Source organism: Oryctolagus cuniculus, chromosome 3, assembly GCF_051225735.1.
Source record: "Oryctolagus cuniculus isolate XC-2025 breed Fujian yellow rabbit chromosome 3, ASM5122573v1, whole genome shotgun sequence".
NCBI classification, from domain to species: Eukaryota; Metazoa; Chordata; class Mammalia; order Lagomorpha; family Leporidae; genus Oryctolagus; species Oryctolagus cuniculus.
Window position 1 is genome coordinate 106,964,624 of NC_142869.1, and position 26,928 is coordinate 106,991,551.

Here is a 26,928-nt window from a genome sequence, read left to right on the forward strand (position 1 = left end):
GAAGAGGGGTAGGAGGAAGTTGGATAACAGCTATCAAAACCCAGAAGTAACAAATTCTCCCATTCCACAGCAGAGTGGGACAACTATAGTTCATAATAACATATTATATACTTTATAGAAACCTGGAAAAGAGGAGCTGGTAGGCTCCAGGCACAAAGAAAAGATAAGGAAATGGGGCTGGGGTCATGGTGCAGCAGGTTAATCTCCCGTCTGCAATGCTGGGGTCCCACATCAGCACTGGTTTGAGTTCCAGCTGCTCCACTTCTGATCCAGCTCCCTATAATGTGCCCGGAAAAGCAGCAACAGACGACCCAAGTACTTGGGCCCCTGCACCCATGTTGGAGACCCATGTGGGAGACCCAGAGGAGGCTCCTGGCTTGGACATGGACCAGCTCTGCCTGTTGTGGTCATTTGGGGACTGAACTCTCTCCCTCTCTCTCTTTCTCTCTTTGTAACTCTGCCTTTCAAATAAATAAATAAATAATCATTTTTTCAAAAAATGATAAGGAATGGAAAGGCTAGTTACCCAGTGCACATGTGTTAACATATTACACTGTACCCCATTAAAATATGTAAGTATGGCATGTTAATAAAAATGTTTTTTAAAAATGTTTTTAAAATTATAATGGAACTGGGTTCTTGTCACTAACCACATTGTATGTTTAGATGTACAAAACTTGCCTTTATATTACAATTACCTGCAATATTTATAAGAGTAACGTGTTGTACAGGTTTGTTTGCACCAGGTAGCCAAGCTGTATAGTAGGCTATACAATCTATGATGTTAACACAAGGAGAAAATCATGTAACTCTGCATTTCTCAGAATGTATCCCTGTCACTACGCAACACATGACTATATAAAAGCATATCACCTCAGAGACTACTGAACTTCCTTTCCCACTTGAATGCCTTTTATCTCATTTATTTATTTATCTATTCATTCACTCATTTAGCCTAAATAGGCTAGCATTTCCATTACTGTACTGAATAGCAGTAGCAAGAGTGGATACCCTGGTCTCATTTCCCTGGCCTTAGGGGAAAACTTTTTCAGCTTTTCCTCCTTTGCATATGATGTTAGTTATGGGTTTGTCTTGTGTGGCCTTTACGATGTTGAGGCACAGTCATTCTATAGCCCATTTGCTGGGGATTTTTACAATGGAAGAATTTTGAATTTTGTCAAATTCTTTTTCTGCATTTGTTAATTTAACCATGATTTTTTATTTTTCATTCTATTAATGTGTATATCACATTTGATTTGCATATGTTGAATCATTCTTGCATCTCAGAGATAAATCTCACTTGATAATGGTGTGCAAACATTTTACTGTGCTAACTGTTCATTTCCCTCTCTAAATTAAGGGAATTTTGTATCACGATTTCTTTAAATATGAGTTCTGTGTCTTTCTTTTTCTCAGCTCCTTCTGGGACAACCATCAAGCAAATACTGGCTAACTTAATGATGTATCGTAAGTTTCCTTCACTCTTTTATACTTTTCTGTCTTACTCCACTGACAATATAATTTCAAATGATCTGTCTTAAAGTTTATTGACTCTTACTTTGGCTTCACTGAGTCTACTGTTGAATTTTTTAATTCAGACACTGTATTGTGCTCCAGAATTACCTTGTTTTGTTGTTGTTTGCTTTGTTTTTAAAAATTTATTTTATTTGAAAGGCAGAGTTACAGAGAAAGGGAGACACATGTACACAGAGAAGAAAGAGGGATAAAGGAAGGGAGGGAGGGAGGGAGAAGAAGGATGGAGGGAAGAAGGTGGGGGGGAGAGAAAGCCACTTGTTCTCTCACCAGATGGCCACAATGGCCAGGGCTGGGTGGGCAGGGATGGAGTCAGGAGCCTAGAACTCCATCCACATGGGTGGCAAGCACTCAGGCTCTCTCCTGCTGCTTTCCCAGGTGCACTATCAGGGAGTGAGATCAGAAGTGGAGCAACCAGGATTCAAACCGGCACTCATACAGGATGCTGGAGTTAAAGGCGGTGACTTAACCCACTGTGCCACATTGGCTGGCTGGGGTGGTCCTCAGGTGAGTTGTCCTGTGGTGCATGCACTCGGGCCTCTTGGTTGAATTGGCAGGACCCATGGATGACAGTTGGGAACCACATCCTGGTTGCTGAGTACTCCTTCCTCTCTCTAGACAATTCAGTCATGTTGACACCCTCAGTGAAGTGTTCCAGGTAGAATGAAACAGAAGTGGGTCTCCTGCAAGCATATTCAATGCTGTAGAAACCTGGTACTCACTTCACTCTCACGGTCCCCTATAAGAAATCAAGGGCAAAAGTAGCCTCTCTCCTCACTGAGGTGTGCACCTTGAAATAGGTGATGCAGGGGGTCCGCGCCATGGCTCATTTGGTTAATTCTCCGTCTGCAGCGCCGGCATCCCATATGGGCACCGGTTCTAGTCCCGGTTGCTCCTCTTCCAGTCCAGCTCTCTGCTGTGGCCCAGGAAGGCAGTGGAGGATGGCCCAAGTGCTTGGGCCCTGCACCCGCATGGGAGACCAGGAGGAGGCACCTGGCTCCTGGCTTCGGATAGGCGCGGCACACCGGCTGTAGTGGCCATTTAGGGGGTGAACCAATGGAAGCAAGACCTTTCTCTCCATCTCTCTCTCTCTTACTGTCTAACTCTGCCTGTCAAATAGAAAGAAAGAAAGAAAGAAAGAAAGAAAGAAAGAAAGAAAGAAAGAAAGAAAGAAAGAAAGAAGGAAGGAAGGAAGTGACACAGGTAAAGATAAACTATACTTCTTACCCTTTTCACTGTGCCAATTCTCAGATTTTTTTTCCTCCAGCAGTAAGCTGAATCCTCAGCTAGACTCCAGGGCTTCCACGAAGATATTCTCATCCATAGGTGGTTGCTCAACTCAGCATCTCTATGGAGGGATGAAACTAGTTCCATCTTGTTGATATCACTCCAAGAATGGATACACTTAAGCCACCCCAGGCCGATGACTGCCACACATGTCCTGTGCTATGGCACAGTGGGTAAAGCTGCCACCTGCAGTGCTGACATCCCGTACGGGTACGGTTTGAGTCCTGGCTGCACCGCTTCCTATCCAACTCCCTGCTAATGCACCTGGAAAAGCAGCATAAAATGGCCCAAGTCCTTGAGCCCCTGCACCCTTGTGGGAGACCTGGAAGAGGCTCCTGGCTCCTAGCTAAAATTGGTGCAGCTCTGGCCGTTGCAGCCATCTGGGAAGTGAATCAGTGGGTAGAAGACCTAACTCTCTGCCTCTGCCTCTACCTCTCTGTAATTCTGCCTTTCAAATAAATAAATAAATCTTTTTTAAAAAATTACCAAAGCCTAGGACTCTATGCTCTGAGTCAACCAGACCTCTGGGTTCCAATCCAGTGTCCTTATGGATAAACATGACAGGACTGTATTAGTCCACTTATATGACAATGGCATCACTTAGACTACTGTCATAAGGAGATAAAAGGGGCTTTACATAGCTAAAGATCACACCTTGGATCTCCTGGGCATTAACTTAGAAATGCACAGAATCGGGATGTCCTCTGCAACTTAAAACACCCCCTTTTCACTCTGAGAGTGTATAAGACACCAAACACAGTTAAACTGAAAATAGAGTTAGCAGTTCACATGTCCTGTGTCATGCCTTTGGAAACTCATGGCTCTAGAACCTTCATGCCATTTCCCATATAACTCAGCAAAAACTAAGCCTTACTGAGAACTTGTCATATAACCACTTGACTACAAAGATATCAAGAAATGTAAGAGCTGACCTCAGCAGTCAGAGCCTCTGGTTTCATGGGGATGGCAAGACACAAATCCCCAAAAAAATGATGTTGAGAATCAAATGAACCAGGAGCATTATTCCTGAAGTCTCTTCCTACTCTAAACATCTAGGAGCTAACAAGTTACTGTCCCACTTGTTTTGTTTCTCAATAAATTTTAAAAATTTAATAATACTTGGTTGCTCTATTTTTTCCTCTATATCAATCATCTAATGCTACATTTTTTTAAACAGCAAAATTTTGTGGCTTAAAATAATCTTTAAATTTTTTCTTATCTCTTCATGATTTTCTGAATTAGCACTCAGATAAGACTCTTGGGGAGTTCCTCCTCCATCTCACTGAGCCACGCATATACCTGAAGCCTTCCATAGACTTGATGAGGACTGGGCAACCTAATGTGTCTCAAGACAGCCTCACTCCTGCGTCCGTCCGCACACTGCCACTGGCTGACTACTCCTGGGTAGGGAAGTGGGGAGGCCTCAGATGGGTGGGCTCATCTCTGCTCTCTGGCTTCACATTCTCCAGCCAGCTAGATCAGGCTTCAGGCTGCTTCACACGACAGAAGACAGCATTGGGAACTAAAGGCTTGTCAAGATTTAGGCTCCAAAGCGGTACAACTTCCACTGCATTCTATGGATAAAAGCAACTCACAAGGTCATATAGATTCAAGGATAAGGTAATGGACTTTACTTCTTCATGCGCGGAATTACAAAGATCAATGAAATTAAACTTAAGTCATTTGTAGCTTAGCCTGACTTTCTCTGCTCACTTATCTCTCATAGCTCATTGGTCCCTGATGTTCATGTTTATTTCTTTGAAAATCTGTCCGCAGTGAAAACAAGATGTTCTAACTACAATCACAGAATGTGTTTAAGCACAGTGAGGAAATTTTTGGAAAACTGCCTTCTACTTTCCCACACATACAATGTAAATATAGTCTACTTCCTCACAGTTACTGCATTTGACCCAGTATCTTCACAACGTCTACCAAAATATTTCAAACAAAACAATCAGACATTTCCTTTGCAATCCTGGAACCAACATCTGAAAAGCTTTGACGACAATGTTCCAAGCCACTGTTGGCAATTGACAAAGGTAAGTTAAGAATGATGCATTAAAGAGAGGCCAGCTGGTCTTCATAGTTTCTGAACAATCCTAAATGCATTTCAGGTCTCAAGGCCGAGTAATTTTTCACAGTTATGCTAGAACATCATATTACAAGCAAGTTGTCTGTATCCCTGCCACGGGGACTGTCTGATTATTGACCGTGTTCCTTAGGACTTTATCATTTTACAGCCTCCCAAATATTTTCAGGCAATAATCCAAGTAGCAAGACACAGATCAAGTTGCTCAGCAGTCCAAAGATCTGAAACAACTCATAAATCAAAATTGACAAGTAATTAGCTGACTCACTTATATGGGGAAAATCTTGCCACCGAATCTTACAGCCCAGAGGCTCACAGACACTTGATGCCCCTTGATAAGACAGCATGTCGCCTGTGAATAGCAAGGGCTGTCACGTTGCCACCTTGGCTGGTTCACACTGAACGAACCTTATCAAGAGTCAGACCCTTACAGCAACACTTCGCCCCAAACACCTGTAGCTCCCATAGCCCCTTGAGAAGGTACTCAGAAGGACAAAAAAAAAAAAAAAAAAAAAAAAAAAAAAACCTCAGATCAAGTTCAGCTGAAATTCATCCGAAATTTACCACTTCCTCAAAATTTACTCAGGTTGTCGCTTAAGCAACTTCTCTTTCTAGTGTTTGGAATGTATTCATTCCATTATTTGAGGAACATTTCTTCTAGGGGTTAAAATGAAGAAATAAATAAGTAAACAAAAACAGCTTCCACGTTTAAGCAAGGAAAGGAATAAGGCCAAAGAAGTAAGGCCAGTGAACTCAGTGTTTTCCCATATTCTTGTTTCAAGGATTGGGAAAATTGAGGCCTTAGTTTGTAAGCAGCAGAATCATGATTGAAGTTCATGGAAGGACAGAAGGAAGAAGTAGCGCTGGGAGGGAAGATGAAACTCTAGGGAGACAAGGCAGGTAGGGCACTTTCTCAGCAGCCAAGGGCTTTGTAAATACTGCTCATTGTAACAGTGATGAGGATGAAAGGGACAGGACGGCCAAGTAAAGACTGCCCCGTTTTGGAAAGTGGGAGACCCCTGCAAGCCATCCAGAGAGGCTGCGAGTGCATGAGAGATGCAGGGGTTGGAGGGAGAATGTGGGTGGGAAGGAAGTGAGGAAAGCACTGCAGATTCTGCTTTCAGAAAGTTTCCCAAGGAAGGAATAAAGGAAACAGAAGACAGTGATAGCCAGGCGATAGCGAGATCAAAAGAGGGAATGCCCTCCTGACAGCCAGGAGGAGGGGCGAGCGTGCAGACTGAGGACCATTCCCAGCACAGCTGTGGGAACGCGTAGGGACAGCTGTCATCGCTGCTGCACCAAATGAGAACGCATGCTCCTCTTTTCTCATCCAACCACGTTCTATTAATTCTTCCTGTTCAGTGTCTCTTGCACCCATCATCCCTTTTCCGCCATGACCCCTGAGAGCAGGCCTCTCCTGGACCTTTGGTTTTCCAAGTCTTCCACCCCTTCCTTCAACTTGAATCTGAGCCAGATTAACCTGCCATAAAGCCTAGTTTGCAAACTTGAAAAGCACTCTATTGGTTCAAGTCCCTCAGAGGGACAGAAAAAAAAAAAAAGAAAAAAAAAGAAAGAAAAGAAAAATCCAGTAATTTCAGTAATTTGAAAGTGCTATCAGGAGGGGCCAGCACTGTGGCTTAGTAGGCTAAGCCTCTGCCTGCCTTGCCAGCATCCCAGATGGGCACCGGTTCGCGTCCCAGCTGCTCCTCTTCTGATCCAGCTCTCCTCTTATGGCCTGGGAAAGCAGTGGAAATGGCCCAGGTACTTGGGCCCCTTCACCCACGTGGGAGACCTGGAAGAAGCTCCTGGCTCTTGCTTTGGATCGGCGCAGCTCCAGCCATTGCAGACATTTAGGGAGTGAACCCACTGATGGATGACCTTTCTCTCTGTCTCTCCCTCTCTCTCTCTGTAGCTCTGCCTCTCAAATAAATAAATTAATCTTTTCAAAAAAGAAGAAGTAGTTCTACCAGGAGTCTTCATTCTTCATTTCTTTAAAATATTTATTTATTTGAAAGGAAGAGTTACAGAGACAAAGATATCTTCCATCCACTGATTCACTCCCCCAAACAGCCAGGGCAGAGATAGGCCAAATCCAGGAGCCAGCAACTCCATTCTGGTCCCCAAGATGGGTGGCAGGAGCCCAAGCACTTGGGCCATCTTCCACTGCTTTCCCAGGTGCGTTGGCAGGAAGCTGGATTGGAAGGCTGAGCAGCCAGGACTCAAACCCACATCCCTATTAGGGATACTGGCATCGTAGGAGGTAGCTTAACTCACTGTTCCACTTAGCTGGTCCTGTCTCCCTTCTTAGAAACCAACATTTTCTTAGACTCTTCCTATATGACTCGACAAGTCCCCGAACTGTCTGTCCCCAGGACTGGCTGCACACGAGATTTACCAAGGAGCTTTACAAGTACTGTGGCCCTGGTACATCCCAGATAGTCTGATCTTCTGGTCTGCAGTGAGCTTCAGGCATGGCATAGTTTAAAGCTCCCTTGTGGATTCTTCCCTGTGACTTTTCATTGCTCTATGGAAATTTCAGAAACCCTATTCTGAACGTGCTCGAAATGCCTTCCCATGCTTGAAATGCCTTCCCCCTTCCTTTCTCTGAATCTCAATGCCACATTTCCCAAAGGCCCAATTCAGCCTGACTTTTTAGGGAGGGTTTCCCAGATCACCCCACCAATATTGATCTTCCTGGCCGGTGCCGCAGCTCAATAGGCTAATCCTCCGTCTGTGGCGCCGGCACACCGGGTTCTAGTCCTGGTCGGGGTGCCGGATTCTGTCCTGGTTGCCCCTCTTCCAGGCCAGCTCTCTGCTGTGGCCCGGGAGTGCAGTGGAGGATGGCCCAGGTGCTTGGGCCCAGGAGAAGCACCTGGCTCCTGACTTCGGATCAGCGTGGTGCACCGGCTGCAGCGCGCCGGCCACAGCGGCCACTGGGGGGTGAACCAACAGAAAAAGGAAGACCTTTCTCTCTGTCTCTCTCTCACTGTCCACTCTGCCTCTCAAAAAAAAAAAAAAAAAAAAAATATCTTCCTCACATTCAAGGCCTGATAGCTCTTATAGATGGCACCATGAAATCCAGCCCTTCATTCAACAAATAAGTGCCTTCGGAGAGTTTATCATCATAGCAAGGCATGGCTTGGGGCACGTTGGTGGTGCACACAGAGCAGAGAGGGCTGTACATGGAGTGCAGCCTTGGCATGGAGGCTCCAGCATGGTCTGGAAGACCCCAGAGGTTCAAGCGGCAGGTCATAAGTCTGGATCTGCAGCCTGTGGGAAGATCATGAAAGATCTTGTACAGCTGTGACAGATTAGATCCTGTGGTCCTCAAACCCTTGTCAGCCCAGAAACTCTTTATGGGCTCAAGTTCTACAGAATGGGAAGTGGGGTCCCTTCCTAACTGCACTACCCTTCAAGAATCCCTTTGGCTGTGCCACTCAACAATGAGGGCTGCTATACAATTTAAAAACCACTCCCGTAGACTGTCACAAGTCCTCAAAGGTAAAGGCATGGGTTGCTCTGTAATCACTCCCTGTGGACAAATCTCAACTCCCCAGTGCACTTGCAAACACAGAAAGGCAAGAAACGCCTCTGCTCTATGTTTGCATCCCCCAGAGCACCTTGTCATTCTGAAGCTGGTATGTAATGAAGAATCAGTTAATGGACACACTCGAGCAGAGGAGGTGAACTCCAGGCAGGACATGTGGAAGAATTTTCTAAGGGCTATTAATATTTCAAGATGAATTTAAGCATCTAAGTTGTCCACAAGGAATAAAAGTGAGGTGACTTTCAAGAACTTGGAAATGCAGTTGCCCTGGGAAAGTGACTTAGGTGAAATTCATGCACAATGGATGAGTTTAGCTGATTTGCTAAATGAAAGAAAAAAATAACCTAAACAAGTTTCTGCAAGCATGTGCCCAAAGAGTTTGGGAATGCCTACAATTCCTTTCAAAGTGACAGGACTGAAGCCCAGGGTGACAGGGTTTAGCAAGTGGAAAAAGTTTAACAAATGGAAAAGAAATCAGCCATTTCATGTACTGCCTGGAGACTTTCTGCACCAACAGAAAGTGGCTGAACACACAGAGGAGGGAACACCACATGGTCCGAGGTTGCTCTGCTCACCTTTGACTTCCAGGGCAGACAGAGAGACCATTAGATGGACAGAAGCCGCATCATTAGTGGGTGTACCCGGAGAGAGGCAGGGAGGGCTCCTCAAGTCCAACTAGCACCTGTTTCTTTCAAGGTTTTCAAGCACAGCAACTGATTCTGTACTATTTCATGGAAAAAGTTGGGGATGGCGGGAACATCATGGAAAACCCAGAGGATCAACCCAGGCTGCAAATCAGGCTTAGAACAGAAGGGAACCTGCAGGTCTTGGTCTCAGAAGCTACTACGCAGCCTCATCTGAGTGCTCTTTCCAGTAGAAATAAACTCTCATCCACCTCCACTCAGAGTCCTGGCAGCGAGTGCAATGGATTCACTGAAGTTTCCTGCCTACCACTCAGCACAAGGACCCAATAGGCAGAGGCCTTCATTGTAATGCATGAGGGCAGATACTGGGTCAACCAGTGCCAAAGCCTGAAGCCATGGGAGAGAGACAGATCCCTGAATGGGAACCAAGGTACTGCTGGGAAGAGGTAGTAGCCACTGGGCTGTCAATACCCACAGCCAGGCTGAGGACGTGCCCTCCATGGCTGTTGCCCTGCCTGTGACTTCATGCTCCTCCCCCCCTGCACCCCCCTCACCTTTCCATTTGCAAACCACCTTCCTTGTGCTTGGGTAGGAGGTTCTTCCCAAGGGCAGATGTAAACTCCTCTTTCGAGGGAGAAAACTCCCTTGCTGTCAATCAACAACACTGTCCATCACTTAGGACCGTGTCATCTCAGGGCAGTTCTCCCAAGTCAGGTCTTAGAACAGGCAGAGCTGAGGGCCAGGCCTGGACAGATGTAATAATGAAAGCAACTCTGATCCTGTGTATCCAGATGCCATGAGCTCCACCTAGCAGTGTGCCTCTCCAAGGCCACGGTCACGCAATGCTGAGTCTCACGTGGCCAGTTTGGACCCAAACTTCTGGCGGGAAGTTGACTTTCTCTGCTGGTATTCTCAGTGTCTCAACTTTCATCCATATGAAATCAAAGTCTGTACACTGCTTCCTCATTACATAATTCTGGGCACATTCTCCAATCCTTTCTGGACCATCTGCTGCTGCTTGAGTTACTTGTGCATTGTCTGACAGTAATTGACTGTCTGCTACATCACTATCTGCAAGTTGGAGGAAATCAGTGCTGCATATAAGATATTCAGGCATGAATTAACAGACCAATGGCCACAGGCCAGCCTGGGGAGACTTCAGAGCTGGCACCAGGACTTCTTCATTTTTTTATTTTGAGATTTATTTATTTATTTGAAAGTCAGTGTTACAGAGAGAGACAAGAAGAGGCAGAGACAGAGAGAGAGAGGTCTTCCATCTGCTGGTTCATTCTCCAGTTGGCCGCAATGGCTGGAGCTGTGCCGATCCGAAGCCAGGAGCCAGGAGCTTCCTCCAGGTCTCCCACGCGGGTGCAGGGGCCCAAGGACTTGGGCCCTCTTGTACTACTTTCCCAGACCATAGCAGAGAGCTGGATTGGTACCTGGGACTCAAACCAGCGCCCATATGGAATGCCAGTGCTGCAGGTGGTGGCTTTACCCACTACAGCATAGAGCCGGCCCCAGCACACCAAGACTTCTATGATAATTACCCTTTGGACCATAATTAGAGATGGAAGGACTTTTAACAAACACTTTGTTTGGTTTCCCTATTTTTTAGATGAGGAAACTGAAGCCCAGAGAGGGGGAAGTGACTTGCTCAAAGTGACACAGTTCAAAAGTGGAAGAACTAAGACAAACCCTGATCTCATTTGTCCTTTCCATGACATCAAACACTGTCTTGAAAAACGAGAAATTTCAACAACTTTCCAAGCCTTCTAAAATTAAAGTGGGTGTTCTTGGTATCTTTCAGTTGGGAGCAATTATGAAAGCAACCCTACCCATAGTATCCAAACACTTTGTATGCCCACCTGCCTCTGTGCGCTACTCATCTGCAAAGCTAATAATCCCATAGCTCAGGAGCTGTGCTACCCTGGGAATTCAAATTCCTGGATATCAACTGAAAAGAAATGAGATGAGAAAGACCTTTCTTAGAAACAATTGTTGAAAACATTTCTAAATGTGTGACTCTGTGTGTGTGTGTGTGTGTGTGTGTGTGTGTTTAATTTTCTACTTTGGTAAATATCTCCAGTGCCAAGTTCAGCCCTGAAGTCAGGGCACCCTCAAATCACATTTTTGCTGCATCACCTTGGGCAAGTTCCTTAACTTATTTAAAGGTCAATTTCCTCTTCTATGAACTAAATAACATACCTCAGCAAGTCATTCTGAAATTTTAATTAGAGAATCCACAGAAAACATTTAGCGTAGCACCTGGCCAATAGCAAAATCCTCAAGTATCCTTAAGTTATTATGAACATAATGAAATCTTCAGCATATATTCTTTCTCATAGCACCTTACAAACACCTTGCTAATGCTTTAAGGCATAGCACTGGTTCTCACACTTGGAAAAACCCAGGGAGTTTTTTAAAGTGCAGAGGCCTGAGATTGTGCATCAGTTGCTCTAAGGTGCACCTTGAAGTTTCTCATTTCATAAAGCTCTCATATAGGCGGTCCTATACGTGGCAAAAGTTGAGAATCACTCATCTATAGAACTGAACCTGCAACCAGAGAACAGGTAAGCCAAGGACCACCCAAGCAGCCAGACTTGCAGCTACTTCAACCTCACCACATCTCGTAGCCACACTGACGTCATATCGAGGAGGAACCCAGAACTGTAACCCCCTGTACCAGTGACTTCAAGCCTTCTCATTCCAAAACATTTAGAAAGAGAAATTAGAATAAAGCTGAATGCATTCCAAACCTTTCCCTCGCAGCAGAAATTTTTTCTCCCAAATCTTTTACCATTTTCTCCTAAAACAGGAGGATAAGAGACAATGGCCCTGGAAGTTAGGGGAGTCACTATTTCATTTACAATATGAAACAATGGGTTCTCATTTGTTCCTATAAAATTATTTCTATCTGTTAGAGTTTGAGTTTTCTGTATTTTAACAAGACATAATTGATCAGCATAGCCCTGACTGTTAATGAACAACTTTATACATTACCCCTCTTAGTAGTTTTTTTTTTGTCTGTTCTACTTAATATGACTGGTTTAATTCTGTAATTAATACACAATTATTCTTAAGTGTTGAAATTTAACTGAAATGTGATCCCTGTTAAACATAAGAGTGGGAATAAGAGAGGGAAGAGATGTACAATTTGGGACATGCTCAAGCTGACTTGCCCCAAATGGTAGAGTTAGAAACATACCAGGGGACTCCAATTCAATCCCATCAAGGTGGCATGTTCCAATGCCATCTCACTAGTCCAAGTGATCAATTTCAGTTCACAATTGATCATAATGAAAGGACTAAGAGTCAAAGGGATCACATAAACAAGTCTAGTACCTGCTAATACTAACCGATAGAATAAATAAAGGGGAGAGTGATCCAACATGGGAAGTGAGATACACAGCAGACTCATAGAATGGCAGATGTCCCAAACAGCACTCTGGCCTCAGAATCAGCCCTAAAGGCATTCGGATCTGGCTGAAAAGCCCATGAGAGTATTTCAGGCATGGAAAGCCAAGACACTCTGGCAAAAAAAAAAAAAAAAAAACAACAACACACACAACCTAAATGAAAGATCTCTGTGAGTGAGATCCCAGTGGAAAGAACAGGTCTTCAAAGAAGGAGGTACCTTTCTCTGAAGGGAGGAGAGAACCTCCACTTTGACTATGACCTTGTCTAAACAAGATAAGAGTCGGAGAACTCAAAAGGCTTCCATAGCCTTGGAAGCTCATGACTGGAGCATAGGGAGATTACTGATGCCATAAACAGGAGTGTCAATTTGTAAAGTCAACAACAAGAGTCACTGTGCACTTACTCCTCATGTAGGATCTCTGTCCTTAATGTGCTGTACATTGAGATTTAATTCCATAACAAGTACTCAAACAGTATATTTCACTTTGTGTTTCTATGGGGGTGCAAACTGTTGAAATCTTTACTTAATGTATACTAAACTGATCTTCTGTTAAAAAAAAAAAAAAGAAAGAAAGAAAGAAAGAAAGAAAGAAAGAAAGAAAGAAAGAAAGAAAGAAAGAAATTATCAATTCCCAACTTGACTCTCACTGGGATTAAACATGACAATAGGTCTGATCTGATTTCATCATTATTTAAAAACTCATCTATTATTTTTCACTTTATATTTCTGTGTGGGAGCAAACTGTTGAAATCTTTACTTAATGTATGCTAAACTGATCTTCTGTATATAAAGAGAATCGAAAATGAATCCTGATGTGAATGGAAGGGGAGAGGGAGTGGGAAAGGGGAGGGTTGCGGGTGGAAGGGACGTTATGGGGGGGAAGCCATTGTAATCCATAAGCTGTACTTTGGAGATTTATATTCATTAAATAAAAGTTAAAAAAAAAAAAAAAGACATAAGAGAGTCAGAGGAATTTTTTTGGGTGTTGAACTTTCTTTTCCAGGTTGGCTGGGGGTGGGGGTGGGAACCAGGCATGTGACTTCCTTTCCAACTGATTTCACTAAAGACCTCAAAGAGGAGGGGCCCTGGAGGGGCCCCATGAGTCCCTGGCTAGGATCCACGCATCTGCCTGTCTGCCCTTAAAGATCCCAGGGTTCTACTGCCAGGCGAGGCACATGTCCCAGGTTTGGGGAAGTGAGGCCTGGGAAAGCTGCAAGACCAAGGCAAAATTTGCCCCACATGGACGGAATTTTGTTCTGAGAGCCCAGCTTCCTCTTCGCGGAGTGCTAGTGCTGGCAAGTCCCTTCACGCGCCACCCTTTCCAAAGAGCAACGCCTGAGGGGTGGCTCCAGCCCCTTAGCTTCCTCTTTCTTCCCTGTTCCCCTGCAGAGCTGGTCCCAGGGCCCCTGATTCCCAGCAGCTTCAAGAACCACTGGGATGAAAATCTTGAGGTTGGGAGAGAAGAACAGGGACTGATGGCCTGAAGCCAAGCAAGCCAACAGGAGGCTTGATTTCACCTCGAAGTAGGCAATAATCTGGGGAGAGCCTCAGTGGTTAGAGATACACATATAAATCAGGGCAGTTGTTCACACAGGGCCATAGGCAAGTGATGAAGACATTCTAGAACCAGGAAAAGGTTGACCAGATGTTCTCAAGTACTCTGTCCCCCATTGGAAAGTGTTTAAGAATCTTCAAGTTAGTGCCATTTATTCGAACGCTCGAACGCTAGGTATGAAAAAATAGTTTTTTAACTGTTTTTGATTCAATATTGCAAATAACAAATATTTCAATCACACTGACTTGCAGAGAAAATAATATACTAGATCTCTATAAGCCTATCACAATGATTAAACATATTTTGCCATACTGGCTTTGGTTGGCTTGCTTGATCTCTCTCTCTCCCTGCTTCTCTCTCTACTCCCCACATTTCAAAGAAATAAAAATGTCCAGATACAAAGAAAGCTCCATTTCTTCATCCTTTGCCCCTCTTTCCTCAAAGGTAACCATTAACCTAAAGATGACCCATATCACTGCCACGTCTGTTTCTTAATAAATACGAGAATATTCATGAAATCACATTGCTGGATCATGAGCAGTCGCATTACAGTCGCAATGCTATCTTAGGAGTTCAGCTGTTATCCAAGCCCTCCCAACTATCTGAAGAGTTCAGCCGTTAGCCCATGCTATATGAGCCCCTAGTCTGTACAAGAACAGGCTCTCTACTGTGTGCTCTCTGTTCTCGCCAGCAGTGGCTCCCTCTTAGATTTGTCTCTGAATAAACCTGTTCTGGCTGTGAGTCCGTGCTGTCTCTTCTTTGTCTTTTTCTATCTCCCCTTTGTCTTGATCTTCTACTCTTACACATATTATTTACATTTTGATGTAAATTACCTCTAGGTATGTATACATGCATATAAAACATGACCCTTTTGACAACTTGCATTCTCACTGGACATTATTTTTAAATTTATATATGTCAGAGCCAACGTTACGGCATACCAGGTAAAGCTGCTGCCCGTGACATGGGCATCCCTTATGGGTGCCAGTTCATGTCCTGGCTGTTCCAGTTCTGGTCCATCTCTCTGTTAGTGTGCCTGGGAAAGTAATGGAGGATGACCCAAGTGCTTGGCCCTTGCACCCTGGTAGGAGAACTGGAAGAAGCTCCTGGCTTCTGACTTCAGCCTGGCCCAGCCCCAGCTGTTGCAGCCATGTAGGGAGTGAATCATCTAACAGAAGTTCTCTCTCTCTTTCTCTGTCTCTTCCTCTCTGTCTTTCTTTCAAATAAATGAGTAAATATTTAATCAGTAAGTAAATTTATATATGCCAATAAAAAAAGTATCCAGTACATTTATATTACTGACTGCACAGAGTAGTACTACATTCCAGTACCACATTCCACGAACCACAACTTGTAGGCTGTGTACTACTCTCTACTCTTCTTTGTGTATGCATAAATATGTATGTGCATGCAGGTATATAAATGTATGTGCATGTATATGCATGTGTACTTGTGTGTTTATCCATCTGTACATGTACACACAAGCACAGATCTGCCCACCTATATTATGGTTTCTCCAGGGTCTGTACCCAGGCTCAGACTTGCTGTTTCAAAGCAGGAATACATCTTTGACTTCAATAGACAGTGTCTAATTATTCTCTAAGGTGGCTGTGCCAATTTACACTCCCATCAGAGTTCCCTTATGCCCACATCTCACCAGCCCTGTTGTCATCAGACTTAATTAATTTTACTAATCTGGTAGATGTAAATGCTATTCCATTGTTTCAATTTGCATTTCTCTTATCATGGGGAACCAGTCATAGTTTTCAAGGCCAAGAAAAGAATCTAACCCTTCCCCCCCACGATACACACACACTCCACAGAGGCAGGGGGAACCATGGGGACTGTTGCTTAGCCCAGATGGTGAGGATCCAGAGACCCAGTGCTGGACAAGGATTTCATACTTTGAAGTCAGGAAGATCAGAGTCAAAACAGAGGGCTGAATTACAAAAGGACAGGCCAAGAGGCTGCCAAAGAAAAGCAACTAAGACCAGGTATAGGAGTAGCCTGGACAGGGTCAGAATTCTGAAATCAGAAGTGGACAAAAGCAGAAAATACATTGGAGTCAATGGCAAAGGATCTAGGCTGTTTCTTAAAAACAAAGGCAGTTTTTTGCAGCTGGCAGCTAAGGCAAGAACAGGACTGGGGTTCAGGCAGCTGAGCAGAATGGCAAAGGACAGAACAGTGCCCTGGTCTCAGAAGCTCATCTGTGCCGTCATCCACTTGGGTGCCATCAGTCTCCAGTGTGAACCGAGTGCTCCAGGTAACTGCGCATGTCCTTCCTGACGAAACCCCTCAGCTCCACAGGCCATAGAATGTGGGCCACACTTGGGTCTCAGGGTTTGGGGTTTTCGTTTCTTTAGAGTAAACAACAACCAAAGCATTGCAATGGATGAGTGACTTATTTTTGGCTAATTGTTTTTCCTTCTGGTGGCTTCTTTTCAAAACATGTTTTGGAAACATTTAACGGTCCTTCCCATAGTACTGCCTCTCAGAGAAGTTAAACAAAGCCAGATTGATGGAGTCACTTCAAGGCATGTGTGCAGAAATATGCCTCCTATATTAAAGACACTGCAGCTCTCTGGGAATCACGCATTTCCTTGGGAGGCACTGGAGGCTGTGGGAACACTGCATCTTTCCCTGCCCTTTTACCAGGCAAAGCTCTGAGCAGCAATCATCTATCAGTGTGTGTGACAGATACGGTTCTCTTTAATGGGGACAGGAAACCACTCTAACCTCAATGGGTCCTCAATGTCAAAGTCAACTTTCCCTTCAGCTTACTTTGCCTCAGTTGTGGCCAAATGCTACGGACAGCAGCCAAGGGAGTCTCCAGAGAGACAAGCCTAGAAGTATGTCATGGCTGCAAAATGGCATCTTGAGGGGCCAAAAAACCAGGCCCCTAGATCTCCTTTCTCTTATCTGACATCATGCTAGTGTGATAGAATGAAACTCTTAGTCCAAAATGGACAGGATTTTCAAAGAACAAAGAAAACCCTAAAACATGGACAAGTATCTGGAATTATTCTGCATACTCAAGCATTAATGAGGGTCAATTTCTTACTAGGTTGATCTTTTAAGGTTAAAAATGACCAAGATGTACTACATTTCTGATGGGCTATGTGTGACGCCATTGGTCATTTCTAATTCCTCCTGGATTTGGAAGCTATCATAGAATACATTCATCTTTGGGCTGGAATTGTGGCATAGCAGGTTAAAGCTTCTGCATGCAATACCACCATCCCATACAGACAGCAGTTTGAGTCCTGGCTGCTCCACTTCTGATACAGCTCCCTGTTAACGTACCTGGGAAAGCAGTAGAAGATGGCCCAAATACTTAGATCCCTGCCACACATGTGGGGAACCCGGATGGAGTTCCATGTTCTTAGCTTTAGCCTGACCCAGCCCCAGCTGCAGCCCCCATTGCTGCAGCTATCTGAGGGAGTGAACCACTGGATGGAAGTTCTGTCTTTTTCTATCTCTTGTTCTCTTTCTGTAACTCTGCCTTTCAAATAAGTAAATAAATCTTTCATCTCTGAAGTAGGCTTTAGAGCCCATTTATTCATTATTTTGCCACACATGCAATGACATGTTTACATAAGACCAGATATTCCCAAATGCCACAGAACCATTCCATTCAAGATTCTTGCTTGAGCACCTGCTACAAATTGATTCTAAGTGGCTATGAGTAATCCAGGGTTATAAATTATGCAGCACACAAGCCTTCACAGATGGCTCAAATGAAGACACTTGAATAAATAGGCTCTGGTAGAGGTGAGCCAGGTTGAGGGAGCATATCAAGGATGGTGAGGCACACGGGGACCAGTTACAATAGGAAGCCATTCCACATCCATGGCTAAAGGAGTGCAGGATGGCAACAGTGCTACTGCAGCCCAGTTGAAGCTGGAAACTCAAAGAAGACAGCTGTCCAGTGGGAGTTATAGTGATGAACACAGCTATGGCCAGAGACCTGGGGAACAGAAATACTCCAGCTTCTCTCTCCACTCTTCCATCCCCTACTGGGTCCTCTCACTTGTCAAACCCAGTTTGAAACCAGCTGTCAGTCAAGTGTGGTGATACTCTCCTGCAGAGTCAGCCCTCTCTAGGCAGAGCAGTGAGAGGGGAATGAACCGGGGCTAGAGAACACGGGGGGCACTGAACGACTAGTGCATTGGCTCTCTTCCTCCACTCTGTTGAGCTTTTAGATTAAAATAGCCGCATCTCTCAGTCACAAGGCACATGCAGCAAACTCCACACAAATCCTCTCTTGATCTTTTTGTCAAACAACTCATAAATCCTCCTGATCCAAGGTCAGTGTCCACATTTCTTCAGGGGAAAAAATAGTGCAATGCAGAGTCCTTTAACTCAGGAGTCCACCAAACTGGAGCCACCTGCATAACTTTTTGAATGTCATAGCCAGTCACGTGGCTGGGCACCCACACCAGGCTCACGGATCCAAGTTGGGCAGCAGAGAGGGGAGAAGTCCTCTCACTTTTTTGGAGAAACAGCCTCATGCAGGCCCCAGTGGTGGGAATGAGGGCCAGCACAGTACCAGGTGCTGTTCTACAGGCTGTGTGCGTGTTCTACAGTCCCCCTATTTGCTGAGGCAGAGGGTGAAAGGAGAGGGGCTGGGGTGATGAGTGTCCTGCTCCCCTGCTGTTTTCAAAGTTTGCATGCCTCTACCTATGCCCCCAACTTCTGTCAGTGGGCCCCCTCCCACTCTATAGCTCTATGTGGGTTTGCGAAAATACTTGCTGTGCTTGCGTCTGAGGCCTGGGATGAGGTCAGTCTCCCCTGGGCACTTCCCTAGCCCTTATTGGTCCCCTAACCCTGCCTCCATCTCTATAGATTGTCTTTTCATTAATTCTCCCCTCCAGTATCCCTTTGAGCACTCCATCTGCCTTCCCATGGGTTTCTGGCTGTTACCTTATAAGTGAATTCAGTTAATGATGCTGCAGCTCCTGACAGAGAGAGCCACCTTCACAAGTGCACCATGGGAATTGATGCTGGTGAAAAGGGGTCAGCCTCTTCCAAGGGCACAGTGATCTGATTTCAACAAAGCCACAGTTCAGCTTCATCTTCACTTGCCCACTAGTTGCTACAGAGCAAGATACCATCCTGGGCCTCAATATCTTAGTCTGGTAAATGGGACTAAAAATATTTTTTACCAAGTTATTAAAAGGCAACAAATATTAAATATGTGGCACAGAGTATATATTTCATGAAACTAAATTCTCTCCCCCTTTAAGGATTCTATTGTTTCTCTTGGACTTTGATCTCTATCTCGTTGAGTTAGATTTTCAGAATCCTCTAGTTGCCTTCCTTAACATGAGCTGAGTTCACTTTACCCATCAATCTGGACCCCATAAGTCTCAAGGGCTCTATTATATGAGGGTGGGAGAATGACTTTCTTGATGAGACCTGAGATTCTGCACACAGGCAGATTTCCCTGCACCATGGTGCTACATGCACACACACACACACACACACACACACACACGGGTGCACATACACTCAAGTGCACACAAGGAAACCCAATCCAGGACAAACTCATTCCCATTTATGACTCATGCTTCCATTGAGATAATATTAATTGGTCCCTGGAGAGCACTACAGGAGATAAAATGGCAGGGATGACAAATGGGAGATCGGAGTGAAAACCTTTTTTTGAAATAACAGTTGTTAAGGGCCCAGGATGTTGCTGCCTGGCTTGGTTACAATTCAGTATTTCTAAGGCGATCTTGGGTTGGGGCTCTGTTCTTCGTGGTAAACTCAGAGCATTTCCAGTTCATTCAGTCATGACTGTGGGGTGAGCAAGCCTGTGCTTCCTCTCCTGGTGCTTATCTCTGAAATGATAAGGCCTACAAAATTCCAATTTTGAGTTCTCTAACGAGCCATTAGCAGCCTGCATACTATAGGCACAGAGTTCAGGGAGTGGTTCCTGAATTTTCATGCACATCAGAATCAGAGGCTCCATCTAATGGTGTCAAATCACATTTACATTTTTCAGATATTACCTAGATAATTGAGATGAATATGAAAGAATCATGCAAGTGAGGTTCAGGGACTTCAAGGAGGGCTTGCCCCATGCCCTCAGGCGACCTGCAGAATGAGAGTAGATAGATCATCCCTGCTGATTTAATTCTTGCAGAGGAGTCAGTAGACTCTTCCCAAAGACAAAATTTCTAGTGGGTGAGTGATGACGTATGGTGCTTGGTAAAGGAGGAAAGTCATGTAAGCAAGAAAATGGGCCTCAGTTTGAGGAGTAAATGGGAGCAATTCTGGGTAAGGTGGAAAATGAGCCCAAGAGAAGCACAGATGTGAGAGCTGGAAAGTTCTAGACTGTACTTGTTCCCATTCAGCCTTCAGAGAGTTGCCTTTCTGGCATAGCACCAGGACCTACCCTTACAGTCAGCTGGGTTCACTGGGCCCCTGAAATGTGGCCGGGTCATACTGAGACGTGACACGGGTGTAAAACACATACCAGGTTTTGAAAGCATTGCCGAAATATGTGCGTGTTCCTCATTTTTTCTAATCGTTACAAGTAGAAACGTTATTTTGATACCCCACATAAATAAATTACCTCCTTTTTTTCAATGGGACCAACAGTAAATTTTAAATTACATATATGGTTCACTTTTTTTTTTTAAAGTATTTTTCATTTTTATGTGGAAGACAAAAAGAAAGAGATCGTCCATCTACTGATTCTCTCTGAATGTCCACAACAGACAGGGCTGGGCTAGGCCAAAGCCAGGAGCTCAGAAATCAGTCAGGGTTTCCCACATGAGTGGCAGGGCCCCAAGTACCTGAGCCCTATCTGCTACCCAGCAGAATGCTCACTAGCAGGAAGCTAGATCAGAAACAGACAAGCCAGGACTTGACCCAGGCACTCTGATATGGTCTACAGATGGCCCCAGTGACTTCTCAGCTGTGCAAAACATCCACCCAGTTCATAGCTTTGTGTACCACCTTTTTTTAAGATTTATTTATTTGAAAGACAGAGTAACAGAAGGAGGCTGGGGGGGGGGGGTAACAGATAGAATAAGCTCTTCCATCTACCTGTTTGCTACCTAAATGGCTAAAACAGCAGCGACTAAACCAGGCTGAAGCCAGGAGCCAGGAATTCCATCCAGATCTCCCACATGAGTGGCAGGAACCCAAGTACTTGGTTCATCATCCACTACCTCCCAGGATCATTAGCAGGAAGCTGGATTGGAAGAGGAGTAATTTGGACTCAAACAGCACTCTGGTATAGGACGCAGACAACCTAAACAGCAGCTTAACTCTTTGCACCAGAATGCCCATCCTCCCATTGTATTTTGAGGAGGAAGTGCTAATCTGTATAGATTATTAGTATTAATATTTTCCTGAATATCTTTCCTTCATTTTTCACTCACTCTTTTTACTTAAATAAACTTAGCTAGATCCCAGGCAATAATAGCTGTGAAATCACAAGTCTGATGTACCAATTACATTTTTCCTAGTAAGCATGAAAATAAACATGCAAAATAGCTTCCCCATGCTCTAGCTAAATTCATCATGTGTTTTGCTAGTGGTAACCAAAACTGGTTTGAGAAACACGAATCTAGTGTAAACCCTTAGACACCACGAGGAGAGAAAATGACCCCTCCAGGGTCACCGTCATCTTTGGGTAGGGTGGAGCTGGGGTAACCTGCGGTGCCGGCTGTGAAAGCAGCCCCCACACAAACAAGCTCTCACGTCACTCGCAGGCATGCACCGGAGATTGCGTGACTCTCAGCACAGAGGGAGTGGCGTCTGGTCACGCTCTCTGGGTTTGCACTCTACCCTGACATTTCACAAGGCGGGTCCCTTTCTTAAAGGGCCAGCAGGAAGTGCACTTGTACCTTTGAGTAATTGCAGGGACAGGCCTTGCACATGGATAACCCAACCACCCCTGCTGACTGCCTGGCTGCCACCAGCCCTGCTTTCAGTGGGCAGCTGCCACGGCCTGAAATCCAAGGCCCCTCGACATCAGAGCAGGGCTCTAGCTACCCCTCCCCCAACTGCCATGCCTGATCTCAGGGGGCGATTTTGGTTTTCTCCTTTGGAATAACAGTCCTCCTGAGGGGCACCTGCAAGCCTCTTGCCTTGGCCAGAAGTAAGGACCCTCCAGGGAAGAGAAGGGCTGGGCCAAAAGCCCTTGTCCCGAACTTTCAGTTCTCACCTTAGCCCAGCAGATTCTTAATAAAGACAGGTAAAAAGACCTGTCCCACAGGTGACAGGTCCACTGCTTCTCTCTGCAATCTCTCCTCTGGCTAACAATGCTTCCTCCTGAGAGGGAGGGAGAAGGTTTGAATGCAACCCAGCAGCCAGGTTTCACCACAGGTACAAGGTGAGGAAGCGCTGACTTCCCACTGGGGAGCCTTCTAGCACATTATGATCCAGGGAGACTCAGCTCCTGCCATCACTCACAGGACAGGAGGAAGTCCCCAGGAGCCACTGTTGTGCCCTCAACAGAGAACCTGGATCCCAGAGTCCCCCACACAGGACCTCACCGACTCATCTTTCAGTGGGCACTGGAACGTTGAGAGTTCAAAGACACAACATAAAATGCTACCAGGGGCCGGCGCTGTGGCGCAGTGGGTTAACGCCCTGGCCTGCAGTGCCAGCATTCCATATGGGCGTAGGTTCGAGGCCTGGCTGCTCTACTTCCAATCCAGCTCTCTGCTATGGCCTGGGAAAGCAGTAGAAGATGGCCCAAGTCTCTGGGCCCTTGCACCTGCGTGGGAGACCCAGATGAAGCTCCTGACTCCTGGCTTTGGATCGGCGCAGCTCCAGCTATTGTGGCCGATTGGGGAGTGAACCATCGGATGGAAGACTCTTTCTTTCTCTCTCTCTCTCTCTCTCTGCCTCTCCTCCCTCTCTGTGTAACTCTGGCTTTCAAATAAATAAATAAATCTTTAAAAAAAAATGCTACCAAATTGAAGAAAAGCCAGCAGGGAACCTAAGAGGGTTTGTGCCTTGGTTCCATAAAAAAAGCTAACAGTGGATGGCTGCGAAGCAATGACAATGACACCGCCGGGCCCTGTGCTTAGCAGCGCGGCAACACACATCGTCTCTACCACAACCCAAGGGAACAGATTCAGAGAGAAGAGGTGACGTGCCCAGGGTCACACAGCTGCTAGGCGGCAGAGCCAATCAGCGCCTGCTGCCGGCATGGCCGCCCCCTCCCAACTTTGCTGTCAGAGATGAGAGACAGGGAGAGGCAACCGAGCTGGCGAAGGGGGAAAACAGATCCAAGGCAGCTGCCCGGATGTCCCTCAGGATGAGCACGGTGGCCGACAGTCCAGCGGCTTCCTCTCATTGGTCCCTCTTATCACCACAGTCCCACATGCCACAGAGCCCCTTCAAGGTCGTCCACCACACGCCTGTCCCCTGGGGGTCTGTGACAGGCTTTCAGGGCCTGTGCGGTTGACAGCTTCAATTTGACAAGATCTGTGCTGAAAACAGAGCCCCATGACTGCCTCCCAGAGAAACGCCCGCAGCCGCCCCAGGGGACCGCCGTGATGGATGGGCCTCTCCGTGCGGGGCTCAGCGGGCCAGCTGGGGAGGCCCCCAGGTCTACAGGGTGTCCCTCAGCCGCCTGGAGGTCAACCACTGCTGTAATGACGAGCCTGTGCCAGCCGCTGCTCTCTCTCACGGGCTCCAAAGCTCAGCCCAGCCCAGTGGAAGCCCACACTTCCCAGCGGACCAGACACAGCCCTGGCCGGACAGGCACCTGCATTCTAGCCGGACTCAGCCTCTAGCCCCCATTTCTCTTCACAGATCACCGGCTGCAGGTGGCCTACTGGACCACAAAGCCAAAAGGGCCTTTTTTTTTTTTTTAAGATTTATTTATTGAACTGAAAGGCAGAGCAACAGAGAGAGAGAGAGGGAGAGACAGAGAGAGCGAGCCAGCAAGCTTCTATCTGCCGGTTCACTCCCCACCCCCAATTCCCCACAACAGCCAGGTCAGGGCCAGGCCTAAGGCTGGAAGCAGGACCAACATCCGGGTCTCCCACATGGGTGGCAGGGACCCAAAGACCTGGGCCATCATGAGCTGCCCCCCACCCAGGTATACCAGCAAGGAGTTGCCTCAGAAGCCCGATAGCCAGGTCTTGAACCAGCACTCTGGCATGGGACGCAGTAATCCCAAGCAGTGGCTTAACTGGTTGTTCCACAGCAGCTACCCCAGCACCTCTCTTCTTGGTATGGTGATCCCTGCCTGCACACATAGTATCTAGAAAGGCCGTGCATCTAAGGGGACTCTGGGAAGGCATGAACCAATGAATGAATGAACCCAACAAATACTTACTGGGCACCTAGTAGCTGCCGCATCCTACTGTAGGCACCAGGGATGGAACAGCAAGAAAACAGACAGGGTCCCTGGCCTCGGGGAGCTGACCATCTGGTACCAATTTTATATACAGGGCTCCTGGGAGGAAGAAATCCTGCAGGATTTTAGAGGCCATTGAGCCCAACCACAGATGATAGGACAGCACTCCCTGCCCGCTCCCCTCTGTCTTGGTCTCTACACCTGCTCGGAACATTTGCTGGACAGTGAATTCCCTCACTGCAGGGCAGGCTCCCCTGAACCAGCTATGTCACAGAGTCACGGTACAAGCATCTAAACCATGAAGACTCCTACAAGCCTGCTCCTGGAGATTCTGTTTCCACGGGTGTCACATGCGATCCAGGCATCTGTAAGAACTTCAAGGTTTCTCATGCAAATCCAGGCCAACAAGATCTCTGCACTTGGGGCTGGCACTGTGGCAGGGTAGGCTAAGCTTCCACCTGTGGCACCGGTATCCAGAGGCACCTGTTCATGTCCTGACTGCTCCTCTTCCGATCCAGCTCTCTGCTATGGCCTAGAAAAGCAGTAGAAGAGGCCCAAGTCCTTGGGACCCTGCACTCATGTGGGAGAACCAGAAGAAGCTCCTGGTTTCTGGCTATGGGTCAGCCCAGCTCCAGCTTTTATAGCTATTTGGGGAGTGAATCAGTGGATTGAAGACTTCTCTGTCTCTCCCTCTCTCTGTCTATAACTCTACCTCTCAAATAAACAAATAAAAAAATCTTTAAAAAAAAATCTCTGCACATAACTGCAAGGTCTTTATTCAGCCAGCTGTCTATAAGGTCGAGATCAGGGTAGGAATAAATGAATCAATGAGCAGATGGATGAATGCATGAGCACCAAAGTCAAGTTTGAAGCTATGCATGGCTGTGCTTAGCCATAGAAACACAGAGGACTGGGGACTCTGTGTGGCTTAGGGTTGCTAGGGTCTTGGTATCACATGACAGGTACATAGGATGAGGACAGGATATGGGATCCCAGGCCAAGCACTGGGCCCAGCTCATCTTGCTAGTGAGAGGTAGATAAGCTCCATGCATGGTGTACTGATGACTGAAGGCCACAGACCTCTTGGGATATGCCAGGCAGGCAGGCAGGCAGGTAATACAGAGATGGAGGGAGGCAGACAGCAAACCCCACAGTCACCACCTCACATCTGTCAGTTACTAATTTTGGACACAATCGTCCCCACTGTGAGCCAGGTACCACAGAAGCAGGGACTCACTCACTCAGCCCTTGGCCTCAAGGATGCTGGAGAGACAAGGATGGAAAGAGATGTGGCCAAAGAGGTCAGGACAGGAATCCTGGGACCACCCTGGCTGAGGACAGAGTCACAAACCCAGAGAAGAAATCTTGGAAACATCAGAGCAGGAGACAGCGTGAGGACCCAACACAGAGGTAAAAGATGCAGGGTGCAAGTGTGGACCAATGTGGAAAGACCCTGGCACCGGGCTCTCTGCCACTGACTAGCTGTGTGATCTCAGATGAGTTGCATAACCTCTCTGAGCCTCAGTTCCCTATTCCATATGGTGGAAATTATAGTTCCTACTTACCACTTTATCATGCTGACAAAATGTGAAATCAGGCTGTAAGTACTCAATAAAATATAGTAATGACCACCACTAATGAAGCGCTTCCATATGATTCTCACCTGTACAATGCAATCTGAAATCACTGTTCTTGGCCCCAGCTTTCACACTAAGAAGCACACTCAGAGAAGTGACACAAAGAAACAATGAAGCCAGAACACGAACCCACATCTGTCTCATTTCTGAGGCTTCACTGTAATACTAACCTACATCCGAATATTTTTAAAGGAAAGAAGTGTGAAAACCATATTATCTGTGATTAGCATAACAATCAGAAGTGGTAGGGGCTGGGGTTGTGGCACAGCAGGTGAAGCTGCCACTTGCAATGCCAACACCCTATCTAGAAGTATCAAGTCCCAGCTGCTCTGCTTTTGATCCAGCTCCCTGCTAATGCACCTGCAAAGGTAGAGGTGATAGCCCAAGTCCTTGAGCCCCTGCCACCCATGTAGGAGACAGTGGTAGAATTCCTGGCTCCTGGTTTTGGCTTTGCCCAGCCCCGGCCATTGTAGTCATTTGGAGAGTGAACTAGCAAATAGAAATGTGCTTTCTCTCTCTGTCACTCTACTTTCAAATATATAAAACTCGGTGGGAAAAAAGAAGTAGTCATTGGAATTTCCCCTACCATTAAGAAAATTGAATGTGTTTATCTATTATGATCTAATTATGATGCTAATAAGAGCGAGGTACTGTATGAAGCACTCCCACAAAACCACACAAGTCATCCATTTAACAGATAAATCAGGAGGGGCCTAGCCCAAGATTTTTCAGTGAGTAACAATGCTCAAGGTTTGAACCCATAGCTCCTGCTCCTTATGCCCTTAACCACTGTGCTGTGCTGCAGATTCCCACCAGAGCAACCATGAGCAGGATGTGCAGAAGCCAAGACTTTTGGGATACCTGATGTAGTTTATTTCCCAGGTG

General features: G+C 46.1%; 1 long non-coding RNA gene across 2 annotated transcripts in view; it reads right to left on the reverse strand.

Moving 5' to 3' along the window:
- LOC149127454 (uncharacterized) overlaps nucleotides 1-26,928 on the reverse strand; it is an 88,327-nt gene that overhangs the window by 15,619 nt on the left and 45,780 nt on the right. The gene's annotated exons all lie outside the window — the stretch shown is intronic.